Raw genomic sequence first — 20,000 nt, 5'->3', positions numbered from 1 at the left:
TATATATATATATATATATATATATATATATATATATATATATATTTACACATATATACATATATCATACATATAATATATAAATTATATGTGTGTATATATATATATATATATATATATATATATATATATATATATATATATATATATATATATATATATATATTTTTTTTTTTTTCACATATATACATATATCATACATATAATATATAAATTATATGTGTGTATATATATATATATATATATATATATATATATATATATATATATATATATATATATATATATATATATATATATATATATATATATATATATATATATATATATATATATATATATATATATATATATATATATATATATATATATATATATATATATATATATATATATAATGAAGTAAATTCACAGGAAAATGACAGGCAAGTTCAGTACCAAGCGCTTTCACATTTATTAACGCATCCTCAGGGCACGAATGAGACACAAATGTAAACAAGGTTACAAAGAAAACAAAAAGAACAAGAATACCAGATGGTCAGTTGTCCAAGGGTGATAAACAGAAAATTAATCCAGGATAATCCGGGACCGAGCTGTTACAAACTAAACCTAACACCAAAAAACAAGAAATACTAAAGTTTAGGCCTACAAAAAAAAAAAAACATGTATAACCTTGAATACCAGATGGTTAATTGCCAGGGGGTAAAAAGCAAAAGGTTAATTCATGGCAAATCCGGGATCACGCGGTCACAAACTAATCCAAATATATACTTAACCATAAGGCAAACGTAATCTTACCTATTCACATTGCAGAAACATATAAAAAAATGAATATTTATTTTCCATATACTTATCAACAACTTTTTTAATTATGAAGGCATCAAGTTTAAACAAAACAAGACTTAAATTTGGAACACTTTCATTATTTGACTTAATAAAACAAGATTCGATGATATTTCTTTTAACTGTGTCATTGCACGGGACTAAAGGTCTTGCTTTACTCCATTTAATAGGATGATCTAAATCTCTCATGTGTACTAATAATACATTAGATATTTGGCCAGTTCTGATTTGTTGTAAAAGTGATTTTCCAGTTTGTCCATAATATATTTTATCAAATTTTTTCACAAAAATGCTAGTAGATGATTTACTGGAATTTTTAGAGGATTAATTAGAAAGTTATGACATTCCCTTAACTGTAGCAAACCTCAAAAATCTTATAAGTTTATGTATCAAAGATAGTAAATTTGGCTTCAATGAGAATTTTTGTACAAAAGTTTAGTATGGCTATGAGTAAACCCACATCTCCTGTCTTTAGCAATATCTACATGGAATTTTTTGAGACAAAATTCTTACCAAGAATTTTGCCCCGAAAAGTTATATGGTTTAGGTACGTACTGGTAGGTGACATTCTTTGTATCTGGCCAGTTCACGAAAATCTCCGGGAATTTCTCGTTAAGCTAAATAATTTAGTCCCGTCTATAAAATTTACCGTAGAGGAAGAAAGAAATTGTAATTTGAATTTTCTTGATGTAACTGTCCATAGACATGATAGAAATTTCAGCTTTTCATTCTTTCGAAAATCAACTAACATTGCCTCTTTTGTACACCATTATTCCAATCACCTTCAAAATGTCAAATTCTCTGTCTTTTTTGGAATGTTCTTAAGGGCTTTACTTGTTCGTAGCCCGTAGTTCGTTGATTCTGAGATCAAAACTATTTGTGATATTGCTTTGAAACTTAAATACCCAAGGACCTTTGTAGATGTAGCATGGAAAAGAGCCAGGGAAACATTTTATTTAACTACTAACAAACTTGAGTTCAGCAAGCATAATATTCTCAAATTACTGTATGATGAAAGGTTTTTATAAATTTCTAGAATTTTTAAGCTTTTCAACATAAATGTTGTTTTCAGTAATTTTAATGTTAAGAGTTTAGTGATAAAAAATTCTCCTAAAGATGTTTCTGGCTGCATCTTTGAAATTCCTTGTAAAAAGTGCGATAAAATATATTATGGACAAACTGGAAAATCACTTTCATAAGGAATCAAACAACACCAGTATTCTGTGAGAACTGGCCAAATTTTGAATGCATTATTCGTACATATGAGAGATTTAAATCATCCTATTAACTGGAGTAAAGCAAGACCTTTAGTCCCGTGCGATGGCACAGTTAAAAGGAATATCATCGAATCTTGTTTTATTAAGTCAAATAATGAAAGCGTTCTAAATTTAAGTCTTGGTTTGTTTAAACTTGATTCCTTCAAATTCAAAAAGTTGTTGATAAATATGTGCAAAATTAATATTCATTGTTTTACATGTTTCTGCAATGTGAATGGGTAAGATTCCGTTTGCCTTATGGTTAAGTATATATTTGGATTAGTTTGTGACCGCGTGATCTCGGATTTGCCGTGGATTAACCTTTTGTTTTTTACCCCCTGGCAATTAACCATCTGGTATTCAAGGTTATACATGTTTTTTGGATTTTGTAAGCCTAAACTTTAGTATTTCTTGTTTTTTGGTCTTAGGTTTAGTTTGTGACAACTCGATCCCGGATTAACTTTCTGTTTATTACCCTTTGACGACTGACCATCTGGCATTCTTGTTCTTTTTGTTTTCTTTGTAACCTTCTTTATATCTATGTCTCATTCGTGGCCCGAGGATGCGTTAATAAACGTGAAAGCGCTTGTCATTTTCCTGTGGGATTTGCTTATACACAGAAATCATGTGCATCTACTGTGATTTTTTAAGCATATATAATATATATATATATATATATATATATATATATATATATATATATATATATATATATATATATATATATATATATATATATATATATATATATATATATATATATATATATATATATATATATATATATATATATATATGCATGTATGTATGTATATATAAAGATAATGTTGTAATTGCAACAACAATTCAACTAAAAGACTAGACATAAGAATATCTGATGTGAATGTATGAATGAGGCGAGGGAGAGGTCAGGAAATATACCCTGGGAAAAATGAGCCTCAGATAAAATATCCTGAAGAGAACGAGAAAAAACGTTTTGCAAAACACCAGGTCTGGCAAAAAATATTCAAAATTTCACACCGGCGATTCTGCGGTTCCTTTGTGTACTTGCTTTTATCTATGAGGCTGAATACGCTGCGATTTTTCACCTTCCACAAAGGAAGGGAGAGAGAAAAAAAAAATGAATTTTGCTAGACAAAGAGAGCACCATGTGCATAGTACCCTTTAAATAATTCGAGATCCTTTAGCTTGGGAGAACTTCTGGCTATTATAAAAATTAGTTTTTTTTCTCTCTCTCTGTTGGGTGTGTTGCTTAGCTTTCATTCTGATTTGTGGAAAATATTCTCATTATTATTAGTACTCGTAATTTTAATAATAATAATAATAATAATAATAATAATAATAATAATAATAATAATAATAATAATAATAATAATAATAATAATAATAATAATAATTTATTTTTATTATTATTGTTATTATTATTATTTATATAGTCGTGGTTTTTATTGTTGGTGGTTTAGTGGTAGTGGTGGCATTTTTAGTAGTTCAAATCTCCAAAAGGAGGTTTTATTTTATCCATAATAATAATAATAATAATAATAATAATAATAATAATAATAATAATAATAATAATAATAAATGCAGAACTAGAAGACTATTTCTAGAAAATATGGGAAACGCAGGCATTTTTTGGTCACCAAAATAATTACGTTATTCATTTGTTAATTTGTTATTCACTTTATCTATAGAGGGCTATGAAGCACTGTTTGTGTAGTTTTAGCTTTATTTGGTATTTTTATTCAACTCCCGTTCTCAATATCTTATTATATATTATTATTCTTTTTTTTTTTAATAGCTATATAAGAAATACTAAGTACCCACCACAACTATTTCTTTCTTCAGCCTCTTAATCCTTCTACTCTCCCAAACGGGATAGCCTGTTAGGTTAACGAACATGTTCAGGGACGGTGGAAATTTCATTTCCTGCTCGTCCTTTGAAAAGAGATCCCGCTGGGATTTTTCCTCCGTCTCCTCAATTCTTTTCCCCTTGTACTCCAAAGGTCTCCCGGTAATTCAGCTACTGGACATGTTTTAGCGAGGTCTCTGCATCTGCGAATATCACATTTATTTACTTGAAAATAAAGACAAGTTGAATTGCTTATATTCTACCAGTATTCCCAAACAGGTGCATATGATTTAATCATAGCGGACTAAACTATTATGGTTTTTAATACTAGCAAAATATAAAAACATTTGATATTCAAATTTAATATCATTAAAATTTATAAACATATAAAAACATGATATAATTAAAATGTATAAACTTTTGATATATAAACACAAAATCGTAAGCATAATGGACAAAATTAAGTACGAAACAAAATATATCATTAATTCTCCCTAACTTGATCAATCCATCGTTCATTCGAAATATTTTCAACCCATCAAATGAAACTGACTACTAGCTACATGTATCTTCAGTGAAAACTTCTGTCTAATATATTTCCAGTTTCAATTTTCCTTCAGGTTGCTTTCAATAAAAAAAAAAAATATGCACATACAGTATTTCCACCAAGAGTGGACGGCCTCTTAGCGCCGTGATACAGGTCTAGACTCCACTAATTAAGGACCGAGTTGAACAAGGATACCCCAAGGTGGAAAGATGTGTCCGTATTTGAGACGGTCTTCTCATATTTCGGTTAAACATTGCTGGCTTCAATATCGTATTACTTTTCATCTGAACGAAGATTTAAATATATTTTTTCTTTGAGAAGCAGATTTGAGAACAATGCATCAAAATTGAAAGAGTTGGCTAACTGTCCGAGCAATGCGTACACGGGAGATTTTTTCCCCTTTTGTGAAATTGACATGATATATACATTTGAGATAATATAAACTAAGAGAAGAGAGAGAGAGAGAGAGAGAGAGAGAGAGAGAGAGAGAGAGAGAGAGAGGTGGAAAACGTACCAGTCAGATAACTTAGAGATACTGGCCTTAAATTTTGCATTACAATAAATTTATGTTAATTCTTAATATTATGAAAGGCGAAAATGAATTCAACAATTTGTTTGACTGTAAGTATACCAAAGCTATAGGCATACATGTGATGATATGTTTGACTTTTTCAAAACTTACTTATGGCCAACATTTACATAACTAAACTGACACCTGGAAAAAGACCAGTTTTAAGCAATCTTTACATAAACCCATAATTTCCTCTGTGAACTGCATTTGTTCCGTTACTCGGAAAACATGCTATGTGCCATAAATAAATATATAAATTTATTAATATAAATAAATCACAATTGCAAATCAATGAATTTCAATTCGCATTAACATTGTTATTTATGACATTATGACGTTACATACTATCAAACCGAAGCTAATTCCATGTACATTATGCCTATATAACAATTCAAAACATTTTAATTAGTTTTTGACCTAAGTGCAAAAATGTTCGGGCATCTCATTTATGAGCCAAAATGTATTTTATGTGTTTACAGAAGAAAAAATATCTGAATTATAAATTTTGTATTGTTACCTTACGTTATTTTACAATGTTGTAAGATAATAAAAAAGAAAAATTCACTTAAAATCAACCTCCTTCAGAAAATATTTGTCTTTTTCAAAAAAGTTCCAAAAATTTCCAAAAATACTGTCACATAATTAATAAACATCGATAAACATTAATAAACATGTCATGGAATATGTTAACTGTAATCATAATAAACATGTGAATAAAGATTAAGGAAGACGATAATGGTTAATATAAAATTATCTTGAAAAATTTTCAAAAACTTAAGTCACACGCATAGTTAATTACATCAGCAAACATCGAGTGTGTTAGTAACAATCCTAGCACACTGTGAATAACAAATAATGATAGAGATAATGGTGTTTAATGCATATAAAATGATCTTTAGTGGATAAATAGTCAAGAAAAAATTTGGATAATGACCAAAAACAATTTTACTCACCAAAACTTGAGAAGTTCATGTCATGTTTATTGTTTTTGCGGAGTAGCTTATTGCATTAACTCATAGACAGTCAGGGCTATCAAAAGGCGTAGGGGTGAGGCTGACAAAGATGATAAAACTACTCCAAAAGACATACTCAGACTATGGCAAGGTCTGCTATAGGTCCATTGCGACAGGACCCAATCGTCGTCACAGTGTCTGGCTGTCTTCATGGCATTGGAGGCCAAGGGGTTTTTCATTATGTGATTTGGTTCTTGTTCAAGGCGCAAGACATCTGTTCCAGCCAGCCTCCCATCAACAAAAGCTTTCATGAGCCACTCACAGATGTTGCAGACACCCTCGTTCACTGGTTGAAAACCGATAGTATAATGGCTACTGAAAATCTTGCAGTATTTTAACTTCACAGGGAGGCATCAGGTTGGCTGACATCCATCCAATCTAGGTATTTTTTGTACGGTGCCCTGACGCTGAGGTCAGACTCTAAATATTGCTCCTTCTGGGTGTGTTTACGGCTGTAGTGGCTGAAATAAAACTAGCAGAAGTTTATCATGTTCACAGACACGCTGTAAAAAAAACTTGTTTCTTTCCTGGTGTTGGGATTCGTGTCTCTTGGGTCCTTTATTGTTGTTCCTCCCGCAGGCAACTTTTTCATAGCACCTTTTGGGTCCTCATAACGGTTACTGCAGGAATGAATTTTATTATTTCCTTTTTCTTGAAGATGACAAAGTAGCTCAATGTCTACCTCCTGTTTTCTCCGGCCTTAGATCGCTTTCTTTTGATGGGTTGCCTACGAATATTTCTTTTGGGGTATGCTGTCTATAAGTTGTAGTCCCCACTGCCCAGAATGTCTTGAAGATCACACTATTCACTCCATCCTCCACTTTGGAAAAAACACTCATTCTAGCAATTCAAAAGGGATACCGACCTTCTTGTCTGACAATTTTTTTATTGGCAATAGTTTTCTCAACAAAGCTTTGGTAGAACAAACAAGGGTTTTATTTTTTATTTTTATTTTATTTTATTTTTTTGCCGTTTAGCAACATTAACAGCTAATTTTTGTTCAGACTATAAACCATCTTCCCCTTTTTCCTGCTGTGCCGAGTGTTCAGTCTCATCATTTGAAGGTTCCACAGTTTGGGAACCAAAGCTGGTTGTGGCACTGACACTGCTTTCAAGACTGATGGGGGTGACACATTGCCAACACGTATGGGTCCACCAGTGGCACAAAGGGAAGGGTTATCACATTCTGTATTATTATTATTATTATTATTATTATTATTATTATTATTATTATTATTATTATTATTATTATTATAGGGATGCATTCACTCGTCATCTGAGGTGTCACTGTCACTATAATCGAAATAATAATGAGTTTTTTCTCTCTCTATTCACACTATTAGACTTTCCTTTTGACCTCTTGCTTTTGATATTACAAATTTCCTCTGTACACTCACCTATTGTAACTTTGCTGTGCTTAATAACAACACTATCACCGAGATCTATTAGCAGAAAAGGCTCGTAACCATCTGTATCACCATCTTCTGAACGCGAATCCACTGGCACACAGAAACATTTAATATTTTGCTTTTTTACACACTATCCGGGTACTGCCCGGTCACAGCGCGCTTCTATAGAATCTACATTGTCTAAACTCATGATAGCGGTAACATTATAATCTAGAATTAATAATAACGCAGATAATATCGATAAAATACTTAAATAACGTTGTATTCAGAGAGTTGATAGACTCCCACGCAACAATAACGAAAGACCCGATTGGCCGTCGGCCGATCAGCACATAGCAAATTCCCTATAACAGCACTCCTGAAAAATGGTGCATAGTGTGGCTAGCCCACCGCATAGACTCCGAAAAGAAAAACCGCTCAAGATATAAAGCGATTTTCGAACATAATGAAGGCGAAACATATTGTTCTTTATGCTAAATTATTCTAGAATATTTAAGGATAAGATTTCGTTGAAGTAGAGCGTGACATGTTTCTCGAATTTTAGACTGATAACATCTAGGGCAAGTGTAAAAGAGTAAAAAGATATCTATTTTTATAGTTTTAATTACAATGTTTCGGTATATTTACAAATCAGGGAATAAATTAAGCAGTCATATAGATAAGGGTACTATAAGTACAGTGTTAAGTGCAACATTTGTTCATAACCTGATTGCCAGGGCATAAACTTAGTTTCTTGATGAAGGCTATGCTCAAAAACCTTGATTTTCCTTCGTTAAATTTAAAGGTTATGCAAACTTATATTTAGAAAAATACACGATCATGGCTTTGGCAATTATTGCACCATGCAGTGTTAAAGCGTTTTATATTCTTACAGTAATGGCTAAGACACAGCGAGCAAACTCCTTCAGGAAAGAAAGACATATTAAATTCATTTTCGCAAAACAACCTTTTTATTTCAAGTAAATCACTCAAAAATATTAAACAAACTTCATCGAAAGCCGGACTCAGCATTAACCTCAAATACATTCACAGAGACTCACAGCTGTTCCATCCATTTATGTCACATGTCAAGACGAGATGTTGTTGCTTGCTCAGTGAAGACCCAGCAGATGCAGAATCCCACCTACCCCACTATCGGGATGCTTGGACTTGGCGCCATCTGCCTGGGTTGTAAACACACTCCAGCTTGATAGTAAGGGTCGTTGCTGGATTATCAGGTATATATATATATATATATATATATATATATATATATATATATATATATATATATATATATATATATATATATATATATATATATATATATATATACATATATAAAATAATGACTCAATACGTTTTTAGTTTGGACTGCAGACTCAAGTGAATTTAGTGGCGAGGAATTTCAGTGATTGGAGAAGAACAGCTGGTATTAGATATGTTCCTAGAGTAAGGTGTCCCTTTGCCAATGAGAATTGCTGACGTGAATTTCCTTTGGGAATATAATTATAACTTACTACATGGAATTGGGACTTTGTTGATGATGCATGTTGCTAATTAAGTCGAACAAGAAAAGCGCCAATGAAATAAAATTATTTTTTAATTACTGGTACGACAATCAGGAAGAGATATATCCATGTCATAGCTAGACAAGGTGGAGAATTATAAGTGATATTACAGAATCAATTGTTATGGATGATAAAGATTTTAATTACTCCAAGGACTTTTTCCAAATTATCCATTTCTAGTATGAAATAATAAAAAAATAACAATAAATGTCTTTCGGTAAATGCATCATTTACTATATCAATTTTCTCACGAGTTGAAGAGTGAATGCATTTTATAAATTCTGATGCTTGTCTTCGCTAATAGCTAAATTATAATAAGATTACACGTAAGCAGTAATACTGTACTTGATAATCATTTCTAAGTCATATGCTGTAAACTTCAACTTCTGCTACGTCAAAGCATCAATCAAGGCATTTGGGAATCTACACTAATCGTAACAAATGCGTTCATTTTATTCCAGCCATTTGCAGTCTACGATAGCTAGCCATTCATCCTGAGTTAACTACAGTCTTTACGCTTGTCGAATGCCTTATCTTGTTATCCATCATTCTGAGAGAGAGAGAGAGAGAGAGAGAGAGAGAGAGAGAGAGAGAGAGAGAGAGAGAGAGAGAGAATAACATCCATTAGATTCTAGAATGAAAAATACGTATTCAGTTACAACATTGTGAGTTCAACTTTTGTGTTCCTGTGAGTACGTGTTTATTTACTTGCGTGAGTATATTCTGCTTAACAGTAACTTTCTCAATAATATGTTCCATTCCCCCACATTCAATAAACAAACCTGGCAGAACAGAAGGCTCAACGCCTGCGTCACATTTCACAGCCAGCGGAAATGACCTTCCTCGAGGGAATACCTCAACGAATAAGAAAGAAACCAGCAGAAAATATTCGGGTCCTCTTCTCTCGCGGTTATACTTCCGACTCCATAAAAGAGAGGGAGTTCCATCACGTCCGCTTTCTCATCTGACCCGCCGAGGTTCCAAGGGAAATAAAAGATCGGTCATTTCTTTCCCGGATACGCTCTTCGAACATCGCGTGATAGCTTCGCAGGATTCGCTGGAGGATGGTTATCCTTCCTCAATGGAGATGTGAAGCAGGGAGCTCGTAAAAGGAACATTGAGGCGCAAAACAAACAAGGCTTATCTAGAAAAGGCTGTGCCTGTAATGGCCTGTGATACAGACCTCAAAGAGGTCGGAGAGAGGGGAGGAGGGGAAGGAGGAGGAGGAGGAGAAAGAGTCAAGAAGCAAAATTAGGCCGGGTATCAATGTAACAGTAATCGAAAAGAGGAGATATTCGATGAAGATTTTTAAAAAGAATTGACTGGAAATATTATGAAATATTACAAATTTTCATACAGCTAGACCAGTGTCATGGAGTATCCGAAGATGAACAGGACCTCTTATTCTTCAACATTAAAATCATAAGATATATGGTAAACTATATATATATATATATATATATATATATATATATATATATATATATATATATATATATATACAAAACAATATATATATATATATATATATATATATATATATATATATATATATATATATATATATATATATATAGATATAGATATATATATATATATATATATATATATATATATATATATATATATATATATATATATATATATATATATATATATATATATATATATATATATATATATATATATATATATATATATATATATATATATATATATATATATATATATAGAGTACACACATATATACACACACACTCATATATATATATATATATATATATATATATATATATATATATATATATATATATATATATATATATATATATATATATATATATATATATATATATATATATATATATATATATATATATATATATATAATGGATGGATCCTCTTTCTGAGCCACCTCACCCATTTTTACATCTGTATCATAACTGAGAAAGAAACAAAATTCATTTCAATTGTTTTAATTACTAGAACTATGGGTTTCACTTGCCCCTTCATAAACTCTCTCCTTCATTCCCCAAAATGGTTAAGCCTAACCCTTCTTTCTGTTCAGATGACTGCCTAAGGCCTTGTTTCCAGGTGACCTTCATACCTTCTTGGCAGCTAGACAACAGGCAAGGGAGGAGCCACAAATGAGAAAATTGGGACCACCCGCCATGTTAAAAACCCTCCGTGAGGTTTAACTAATGCCATGTGTTCTATACAGAAAACATGACGAAGATTGACCTTTGCTCCACCTACCCAGATGCAGCGGAGTAATCGCCGAGGTTATTTATAGATGATGCAAGAACAATCGAGAGAGAGAAGAGCGCAGAATACCACCTAGGACAGATGTCCTTACCCTTGCCTGACTCTTGAACCTTCCTTGTGTTCGACCTCCATCATCAGCGCCCTATTGAACAAGCACACCATCATTTTGATGAAGGTAATGTACCAGAATAAAGTTTCTTAGTCAGCCACAATTCCTGTTATTTCTCTGTCCGTTTTTAATTCATTTTCCATTGTGCAATTACCTTCAGTAATTTGTGTTGGAGCATCCAGTAACATAATTATGCATTTAGTGTTGAACTGAGTTATTTGGCACCATCTGTGCATTCCCTCAATTCCCTTTGAGCATCTTATTATTCTTGCAATTAATGGTCTTGCATATATTGCAGATAGGCCTCGACTTTGGAATCACTTGGCTCTATCCCTATGTTTTGTATATATAATTAGTTAAGAGAACCTTTGAATTTACGTAATTTTCCCTCACATGAAGAAGGCCCTAAGCCACAGATTTTCCCTTGCTTTGTCTATGAAGTTGCCCTAATATTGATTCAGATGTGTAATAAATACAGGAGATTTCTTGATAATGTAAGGAACTCCCTGTGTTCAGCAGTTGCCACCCAGAATCAAGTAAGTATCCCTTGGACATTCGTAGCAACTGGCGTACATTGAGAAGTATGCAATTGCTTTGCAATTATCAGCGGAATAGCAACTGCTAGCTGGTCTGCATAATTAGAGACGACCCTGGTATCATACCCCTTCCATTTTAAGCACATGAAAAGAGCCAGTTCACAGCGTAACTACGTGTCAAAATATTTTGTTTAGGTTTATGCTAGGTGCAAAAAGTGACTGCAATCAGCTAGGTAACTGATAGAACACATGCTTGCCAAAGTAGTTCATGAAAAAGGAGAGTGTATTAACAATTCCATGAGATCTTTTTGTGCTATCGCATGTTAGCTGCATGTTTTAAGAATAGAAAGCTAGGGAGCAACTCAGTCGAAGAGTTAATAAAAAGGAATAGAGCCCCTATTATTTCGTCCACGTGATAAGGACAATTTGAAAGTCCCAAATTCCCAGATAGGTACACTGCAGGCGACCAACAAGGCTTTCACTCCAGCTATTTTTGCATCGCCGGATTTATCTCTCTCTCTCTCTCTCTCTCTCTCTCTCTCTCTCTCTCTCTCTCGCTTGATCGATAGGAAAAGAAGGTAAGTATTTAGGAATCTAAATTAACGCTCTCAAGACGAGAGAATAGTAATTCTGACATGGAATCTTCAATTCCAGGCCACGTGGCTCCATCTCTAATTGTCCGTCATCTTTGATTTGTGAGTTCCATTAGAAAGTCTATTGTTATAAAAACTGCATGCACAGTGCTCATATAAATCCCTTTCTTTTGCTCGCTAATTTTACCCATACATCAATGAACCTCACCACATATTTGAGAGTAATAAACTTTTAATTCCTTAACTGAGATGGATATTACTCGGCAAGCCCGTAGATTCCCGTAAATTTATTTATTGACAAATATATCAGCAAGAATTTCCTCTTTCATTCATCATTGTGGGAGCCTCCAAGCATGGGAAAAGGGTAAGCCCAGGCAAACGCCAGACACGTGGTCAAGAGACACTTCCTGACTCATTGACAGCAGATGTCACGAGACCTGAAGTAAACATTAGAATACTATTATTAGTCACGTGCGGGCTAAGGTTTGTTTTGATAACGGAAAATAATTTCTTTCCTTCCCCATGCATAATCTATCGGCAGTCCGGATTGCCCCTTGCATGCTGTAAGATTAAGTATTTTGTCTTACCCTCGTGCATTGGAGATTTTAATATTCGATAGGATTGATGTACTGTTTTCATTTCGCCACATTTAAAATTGTTTGACAGAGCAAGGAAAATTTCCTTTAGACACCATAAGTGTATAATCCCGTAAGCCTCTTTTTTTATTAGTTCTGCAGCATCTCTCTGCAAAATAAAATGTACATAAAGGTTTACGATAGCTTGGGTTAAATTTTCGTTCGTTAAGAACCCCTGAGTCTTTCCAGACACCCTGAAATTAACAATATTGAGTCTCTTCAGGCATCAGAAATATGAAACCTGTTCACTCAAACAGCCCTAAGTCTCTTAGACATATTGAACCCAGTTCATCATGAACAAACTTGAGTCTTTCAAGACACCCTGAGTCTTTTCAGATACGCTGAGTCTTCTGAGACATCTTGAGTCTTTCGAGACACCCTGAGTACTTCAAGACACCCTGAGTCTTTCGAGACATCTTGAGTCTTTCGAAACACCCTGAGTCTTCCGAGACACCTTAAGTCTTCCAGAAGACCTGAGACTTTTCAGACACCCTGAGTCTTCCGAGACACCTTGAGTCTTTCAAGACACCCTGAGTCTTTTGTGACACTCTGAGTCTTTCGAGACACCCTGAGTCTTCCGAGACACCTTAAGTCTTCCAGACAACCTGAGTCTTCTGAGACACCTTGATTCTTTCGAGACACCTTGAGCCTTCTGAGACACCTTAAGTCTTCCAGACTACCTGGGTCTTCCGAGACACCCCGAGTCCTTCGACATACCCTGAGTCTTTCGAGGCACCCTGAGTCCTTCGAGACACCCTGAGTCTTTCGAGACACCCTGAGTCTTTCGAGACACCCTGAGTCTTGAGACACCCTGAATCTTCTGAGGCACCCTAAGTCTTTCGAGACACCCTGAGTCTTTTGAGACACCCTGAGTCTTTCGAGAGACCCTGAGTCATTCAGACACCCTGATGGTTAAGTCTTCCAGATAACCTGAGTCTATTCAGACATATTGATTTTCTAATGGGTCACGCCCATATAAGCATTATCTCAAGATGTCTGTGACATCCTGAGCCCAGCAAAATGAGGACTTCAAGTTCTACATGTCTGCTGGAAAAGACATGGGACTGTCAGGACAAGCCCTGAGGGATTGGGTCCAAGAAAGAGTAAACGATGCCAAGGTGGAAAGAGAGGCAGAAAGACAGGAGAAGGAGAAAGAAATGTAGGAGAAGGAGAAGGAAAGAATATCCTAGGAGAAAAGAGAAGAGGCAGAAAGGCAGTGGAAAGAGAAAGAAAGACAGGGGAAGAAGAAAGATAGGTAGGAGAGGGAGAAAGAAAGAGCTTATCAGTTTGCAAGGGCAGCTCATGACAGGCGCAACACACAAACACCCTTTCCCCACTCAACCCTCAGCAGTGTAGGCACCCTCATAAGAAAATGGGATGAAGCAGAGCCTGAAGCCTGGCTCGACCATATTGAAAAAGTTTTGATGACCTATCAGCCCTCTACCAAAGAAGTTTCTCTGATCTTGGGAAAGCACCTTGAAGGGAAGGGTGCCATTGCATTCAATGCTCTCCCCTCTGAGGATCAAGGAAATCTTGCCCTTGTCCACCAAGCCATTATAAAAACTTTTGAAATAACTCCTGGCTGTTGGAGGAAAAGATGGAGAAATATGCCCAAGGAATCAGGCCAAACCTGGTCTGAATGGATCTTCAAAAAGACCCAGGCCCTAAAACGATGGCTAGAATCTCTGAAAACCACTAGTGTGGGGTTGTCCTCAAACTCTTCCAGCTCGAGGCCTTATTTTGTGCCCTGCCAGCTCTCGCTTCTCATCTATGAGATAAGGTGCCTAAGACAGTGGTCGAGTGCTGCCATTGCGCTGACATATGGGATATGCATCATCTCCATTTTAGTTCCATGGGCGAAAATTATATCCCTCCTCACCTGCCTCAACCAGCTCCCAGCAACCTCACAAGAATGGGCACCCCCATAAGAAACCTATGTATGGGTACTGTAGGAGAACAGGACATCCCACTGAACAGTGCCGCTTGAAGTCTGAGAATCAGCCAGAAGACCCCTCTATGCCCTCAAAAAGGACAACACCCCAACAAGCCACACCTTGGTCATGGACGAAGGGTAAAGGGCCTGCTCCCTCCAATGGGACAGTGCCAGGTAAAGATTATAGTCGGACTTATTACCCCTCTTGCAAAGTCTATAGGCACTCCACCCAATGGGCAAAATGCCCTAATGATAATAAGTCAAGTATGCCCGCCCTTCCCTTGGCAGTCACCGACCCAACGTCCTTAGGACCTCCAGGCCAGGGTCCCATTTATGTGGCACTTCCCCAAGGTAGGTGCCCTGCCACCCAGGTCAAGGCATTGATGATTCTGGTGCACTAATGTCCCTCATAAGGGAAGACAAAGTTCCCCATGGAGCTACCATTAAAAGATGTAAACTTGTCACAATTGAAGGTATCAATCACTTTAAGATGATACTTCCTACTGTCAAGTTGAGGGTCATGAGACCTCACAGATCTGAAATCTGCGACTTCGCAGTAGCTAGACACATTCCTGGAGGTTATGACATCCTCCCGGAGCAGGACATCCAGTCCCCATTTAAATTACAGCAATCCAGGGGTCCAAATCCCCTAAATCATTCATTAGGCATGAGTAAGCCTCAAACGCCTGCATTCATTCCCCTGCCAGTGCCACCTAAGTGCGATGTGCAGTGGCCCCCCTCTATCAAGATCAATTCCAGATCCCATTCCGGTGCCTGGCCCTGCCCCAGTGCCAGTGCCATGGCCCCAAATACACCCCTCCAGGAGATCCCACACTTGATTCACAATCTCTGCCTATGTCACTAGGGTGCACTGAGCAGTGCCACGCCCTGTCCATCCTAAATGATGAGCAAATTTCAAATCAAATATTAGTGCCTGACCCTGCCTTAGTGCCAGTGCCAGAGCATACCCCCGACCTCCATTCCAGAGATTCCACTCCGGGCCCCCCTCTCTTTTCCCAGCTTGGCTCCGCTACCAATGCCGATAAGAGGGACATATCCTTCCGACCACAGCGGAAGCTCACCCAAAGGTGCGGCCTAGCAACCCGTGCCTGAGCTGGTCAATCTTACCTGCGAGCCTCTCACGCCCCCCATGACCACTTCCGCTCTGTCTCAGTCCGCTGCAGACACCACAGTGAGTAAGGATTCTGCCACGTCTCAACTGGCCGATGAACTCAAGGAACTGTGACAGATCATGGTAGAGCTTGTAAAGAAGGCCCCTGCATCAGCTGTCAAAGAAACCAATGCAGGTGGCACTTGAATACCCTCCCCCGGCTTGGTTCCACCGATTCCCCAACCAAGACAAACCATCAAGGTAAGAGAGGTCTGTGGAGGAATTACCAGTGGCATGGATAATTCCAGGTAGCTTAAAGAGAGCCCCGAGCTCTCCTGGCACCCATACCAAATTGGCACAGTGCCATCCCTTTATCCTACAAAGACTTTGACACCTCTATCCAGAAGAGGATGTCAGGGTCCTTCACCTATCTATTTCCTTTATAACTCTATTCTTTATTTTTCCTTTAATATTTCCCTTCCGTACTGTGATTATTATTCGCATTTATTTTATGCCTTACCAAAGCCATTGACAGATATGCCAACAATATAAGTCCTATGACTTCCCTTTCGTGACTACTGCAGCATGGTGCATTTAAAAAAACGATATGCCATTGCAATTAGTTATTATTACATGAGTGCCAATTGGCACAGTGCCATTATTGTAGACGCTGGAAAATTATCCTGCCAAAGGAGTCACGCACTCTGGCTACCTATGCAGCCTTCTTGGGCTAAAATTGAACCAAGCAGTTTTCCATAGGATAAGGTATGTAATTTCGGCATATTTAATCATCATCTTTTATTAACAATCATTAATTACTCTGAATCTGTCACCTATTCTCTTTGTGAATCTCTGCAATAAATCTCAAATCTCAGATGAGCAACCTTGTGTTTATAATGCCCGAATGGCACTGAGCCGTTGCTCAAGTATTGTGGTAACACCTAACCAAGCCCACGTTTACCTTACTGTAATGCCTCCTCAAGGCAGACTAACTAACCACATGTGTGCGAAATTCGTAATTGATTATTATTAAGAGTGCATGAAGTACCTCTAGAATGAACCTAGGAGTAATTCATTGTTTTAACTATACCATTATGTTGTGAAGATATTCTGAGTAACACTGCCTTAACATAATAGGAATTTAATGATAAGAATATGTCATTTCTAGCAGTAAGTATTTATTCTGCGTTAACGTAAATGTCACAGTGTTCTTTTGCCTCTCGAAATTAATTGCTGCGCAGAAGTTTAAGTTATATTATAAGGCACCAAAAGGAAATGAGAGAGAAGTAAAGTAGTCTTTAAGTGAGTTTGCTTGCTGGTAATCATTCTCACCCAATCTAGGGTGTGAATGCTAACTTGGTTGGGGAGGTGCAATGGATGGAACCTCTTTCCAAGCAACCTCACCCGTTTTTACATCCGCAATGTAACTGAGAAAGAAACAGAATTCATTTCAATTGTTTTAATTACTAGAACTGTGGGTTTCCATTCGCCCCTTCATAAGCTCTCTCCTTGATTCCCCAAAATGGTTAAGCTTAACCCTTCTCTCTGTTCAGATGACTCCCTAAGGCCTTGTTTCCAGGTGACCCTCATACCTTCCTGGGGCGAGACAACAGGCAAGGGAGGAGCCAAAAAAGAGAAAGTTGGTGCTGCACACTATGTTAAAAACTCTCTCTGAAGTTTAACTATTGCCATGTGGTCTATATAAAAATCGTGACGAAGATTGACCTTTGCTCCACCTACCTAGATGCAGAGGCATAATCTCCAAGGTTATTTATAACTATGCAATGGCAAATTGCCACCGAGGACAGATGTTCTTACCCTTGCCTGACCCTCGAATCCTTCCACATGTTCGACCCTGAGGTTCGAACCAGTATACTTTTGTAGTGGCATTTCCTTTAATTCCCTCCTCCATCGCCAGCGCCCTATCGAACGAGGACACCATCATCTTAACGAAGGTAATGTACCAGAATAAGGTTTCTTAGTTAGTCATGATTCCTGTTATTTCTCTGTCTGATTTCAACTTATTTTCCATTGTGCGATCACCTTCAGTAATTTGTGTTGGAGCATCCAGTGTTAATGTAATTATGCATTTAGTGTCGAACTGAGCTATTTGGCACCATCTGTGCATTCCCCCATTTATACAAATGAGTTAGTTTCAAAAGTCAATACATTTATGAGCATAACATGAATGACATAGGAACAACATAATAAAATGCCATGAACATTAGATAGACTCAAAAATACAAAATCAACTCAATCAGTAAATATTAAACAGTTCACAAGCATTATCAATTCAAAAGTGTCATAAATAAACAAAAGCTTTTTCTGAGCCAGTTAATCATCTTAAAAACGGAAGCAGCAAAACAACACCTCCTACATAAATGTAGTGTTATTAAATACTCATCATTCCTGTACAACACTCAAACCATAATCAAATTAAACAGGCAACAAACCCTCACACTAAAATAAACTCTTTAACACAATAAACATGTTACTTTCAATGAGCAGGGCTACTCAAAAATCAAAGCAAGATAATTTATGTCATCAGACGAAATTAGTAAAGTCGTCGAAACACAGGAGCGATGCCAAACTGCTTACAAGAAGGGTGCCAATCGACACCCACACTCATTAGGACTGTCGACACAGCTACAAGTGGCTTATGGGACAGTAAGTGTATCTTAGTTTAACCAGACCACTGAGCTGATTTACAGCTCTCCTAGGGCTGGACCGAGGGATTAGATTTATTTTACGTGGCTAAGAACCAACTGGTTACCTAGCAACGGGACCTACAGCTTATAGTAGAATCCGAACTATCAGCCAGAAATAAATTCTTCTAATTCTTCACTGGCCGGTCGGAGAGTCGAACGCTGGGCCAACAGCGTGCTAGCCGAGAGCTCTACCCACCCCCCTATTGAAAAACTTTAAGGGACGACAGTGCCAGTCAGACAGCCACACTCGGTCGGACTATCGAAACAGCAATAAGCTGTGAATGGAGACGAGGGCCCCACAGGCACAAGGACAGGATCGTCCTCCAACGTTCTCGTCGAAGTCACCGACGATGACAAATATACAAACGAAGGATGAACTCCCTTGCCAACAGGTGATTCATACCTGAAAAGCTGCTCCATAACTGACTCTCTACGAGCAAGATACTAACTGCTCGATTCCTAGAACTGATTGACGACGTCCGGCCCAACTCTTCAGACGTCAACAATCCTGCCAGCGTGGCAAGACTGAACAAGAGAACAATTAACACTCCAATTCTTTCAGAACAACCCACAAACCTAAGTATATATATATATATATATATATATATATATATATATATATATATATATATATATATATATATATATATATATATATATATATATATATATATATATAAAATCACCTTAGCTATAAAAATATTATATATCATCTTTTCATTATTCATCTCTCTCATACTTTCAACAATCACCCCGTCTCCCAAACTGATGAAAGATTCCCTTTCATCAAACTCTACTGAGAGATTGCGTGAAAGTTGTTGACTTCCGAAAGAAGAATCAAGCATAGTAAACACCAAGGTTTTTCAGGTCATCAATACGCATTTCAAATAAAAAATGCCAAATGGTTTACATAAACCTTTTAATTTCACGTATCAAGGTTAATGATAATCAACTTTGATACCTGTATCACCTAAAACATAATGTTTATTATGTTTTAGATGACACAGGTAGTATTTTTTCATACTTTCCATAGCAATATATGATTAACTGACCATATTCATTTTCATAAAAT

The sequence above is a fragment of the Macrobrachium rosenbergii genome, chromosome 31, assembly GCF_040412425.1.
Source record: "Macrobrachium rosenbergii isolate ZJJX-2024 chromosome 31, ASM4041242v1, whole genome shotgun sequence".
NCBI classification, from domain to species: Eukaryota; Metazoa; Arthropoda; class Malacostraca; order Decapoda; family Palaemonidae; genus Macrobrachium; species Macrobrachium rosenbergii.
The sequence above is the reverse complement of the archived record's forward strand: the minus strand, read 5'-3'. Positions refer to the sequence as shown.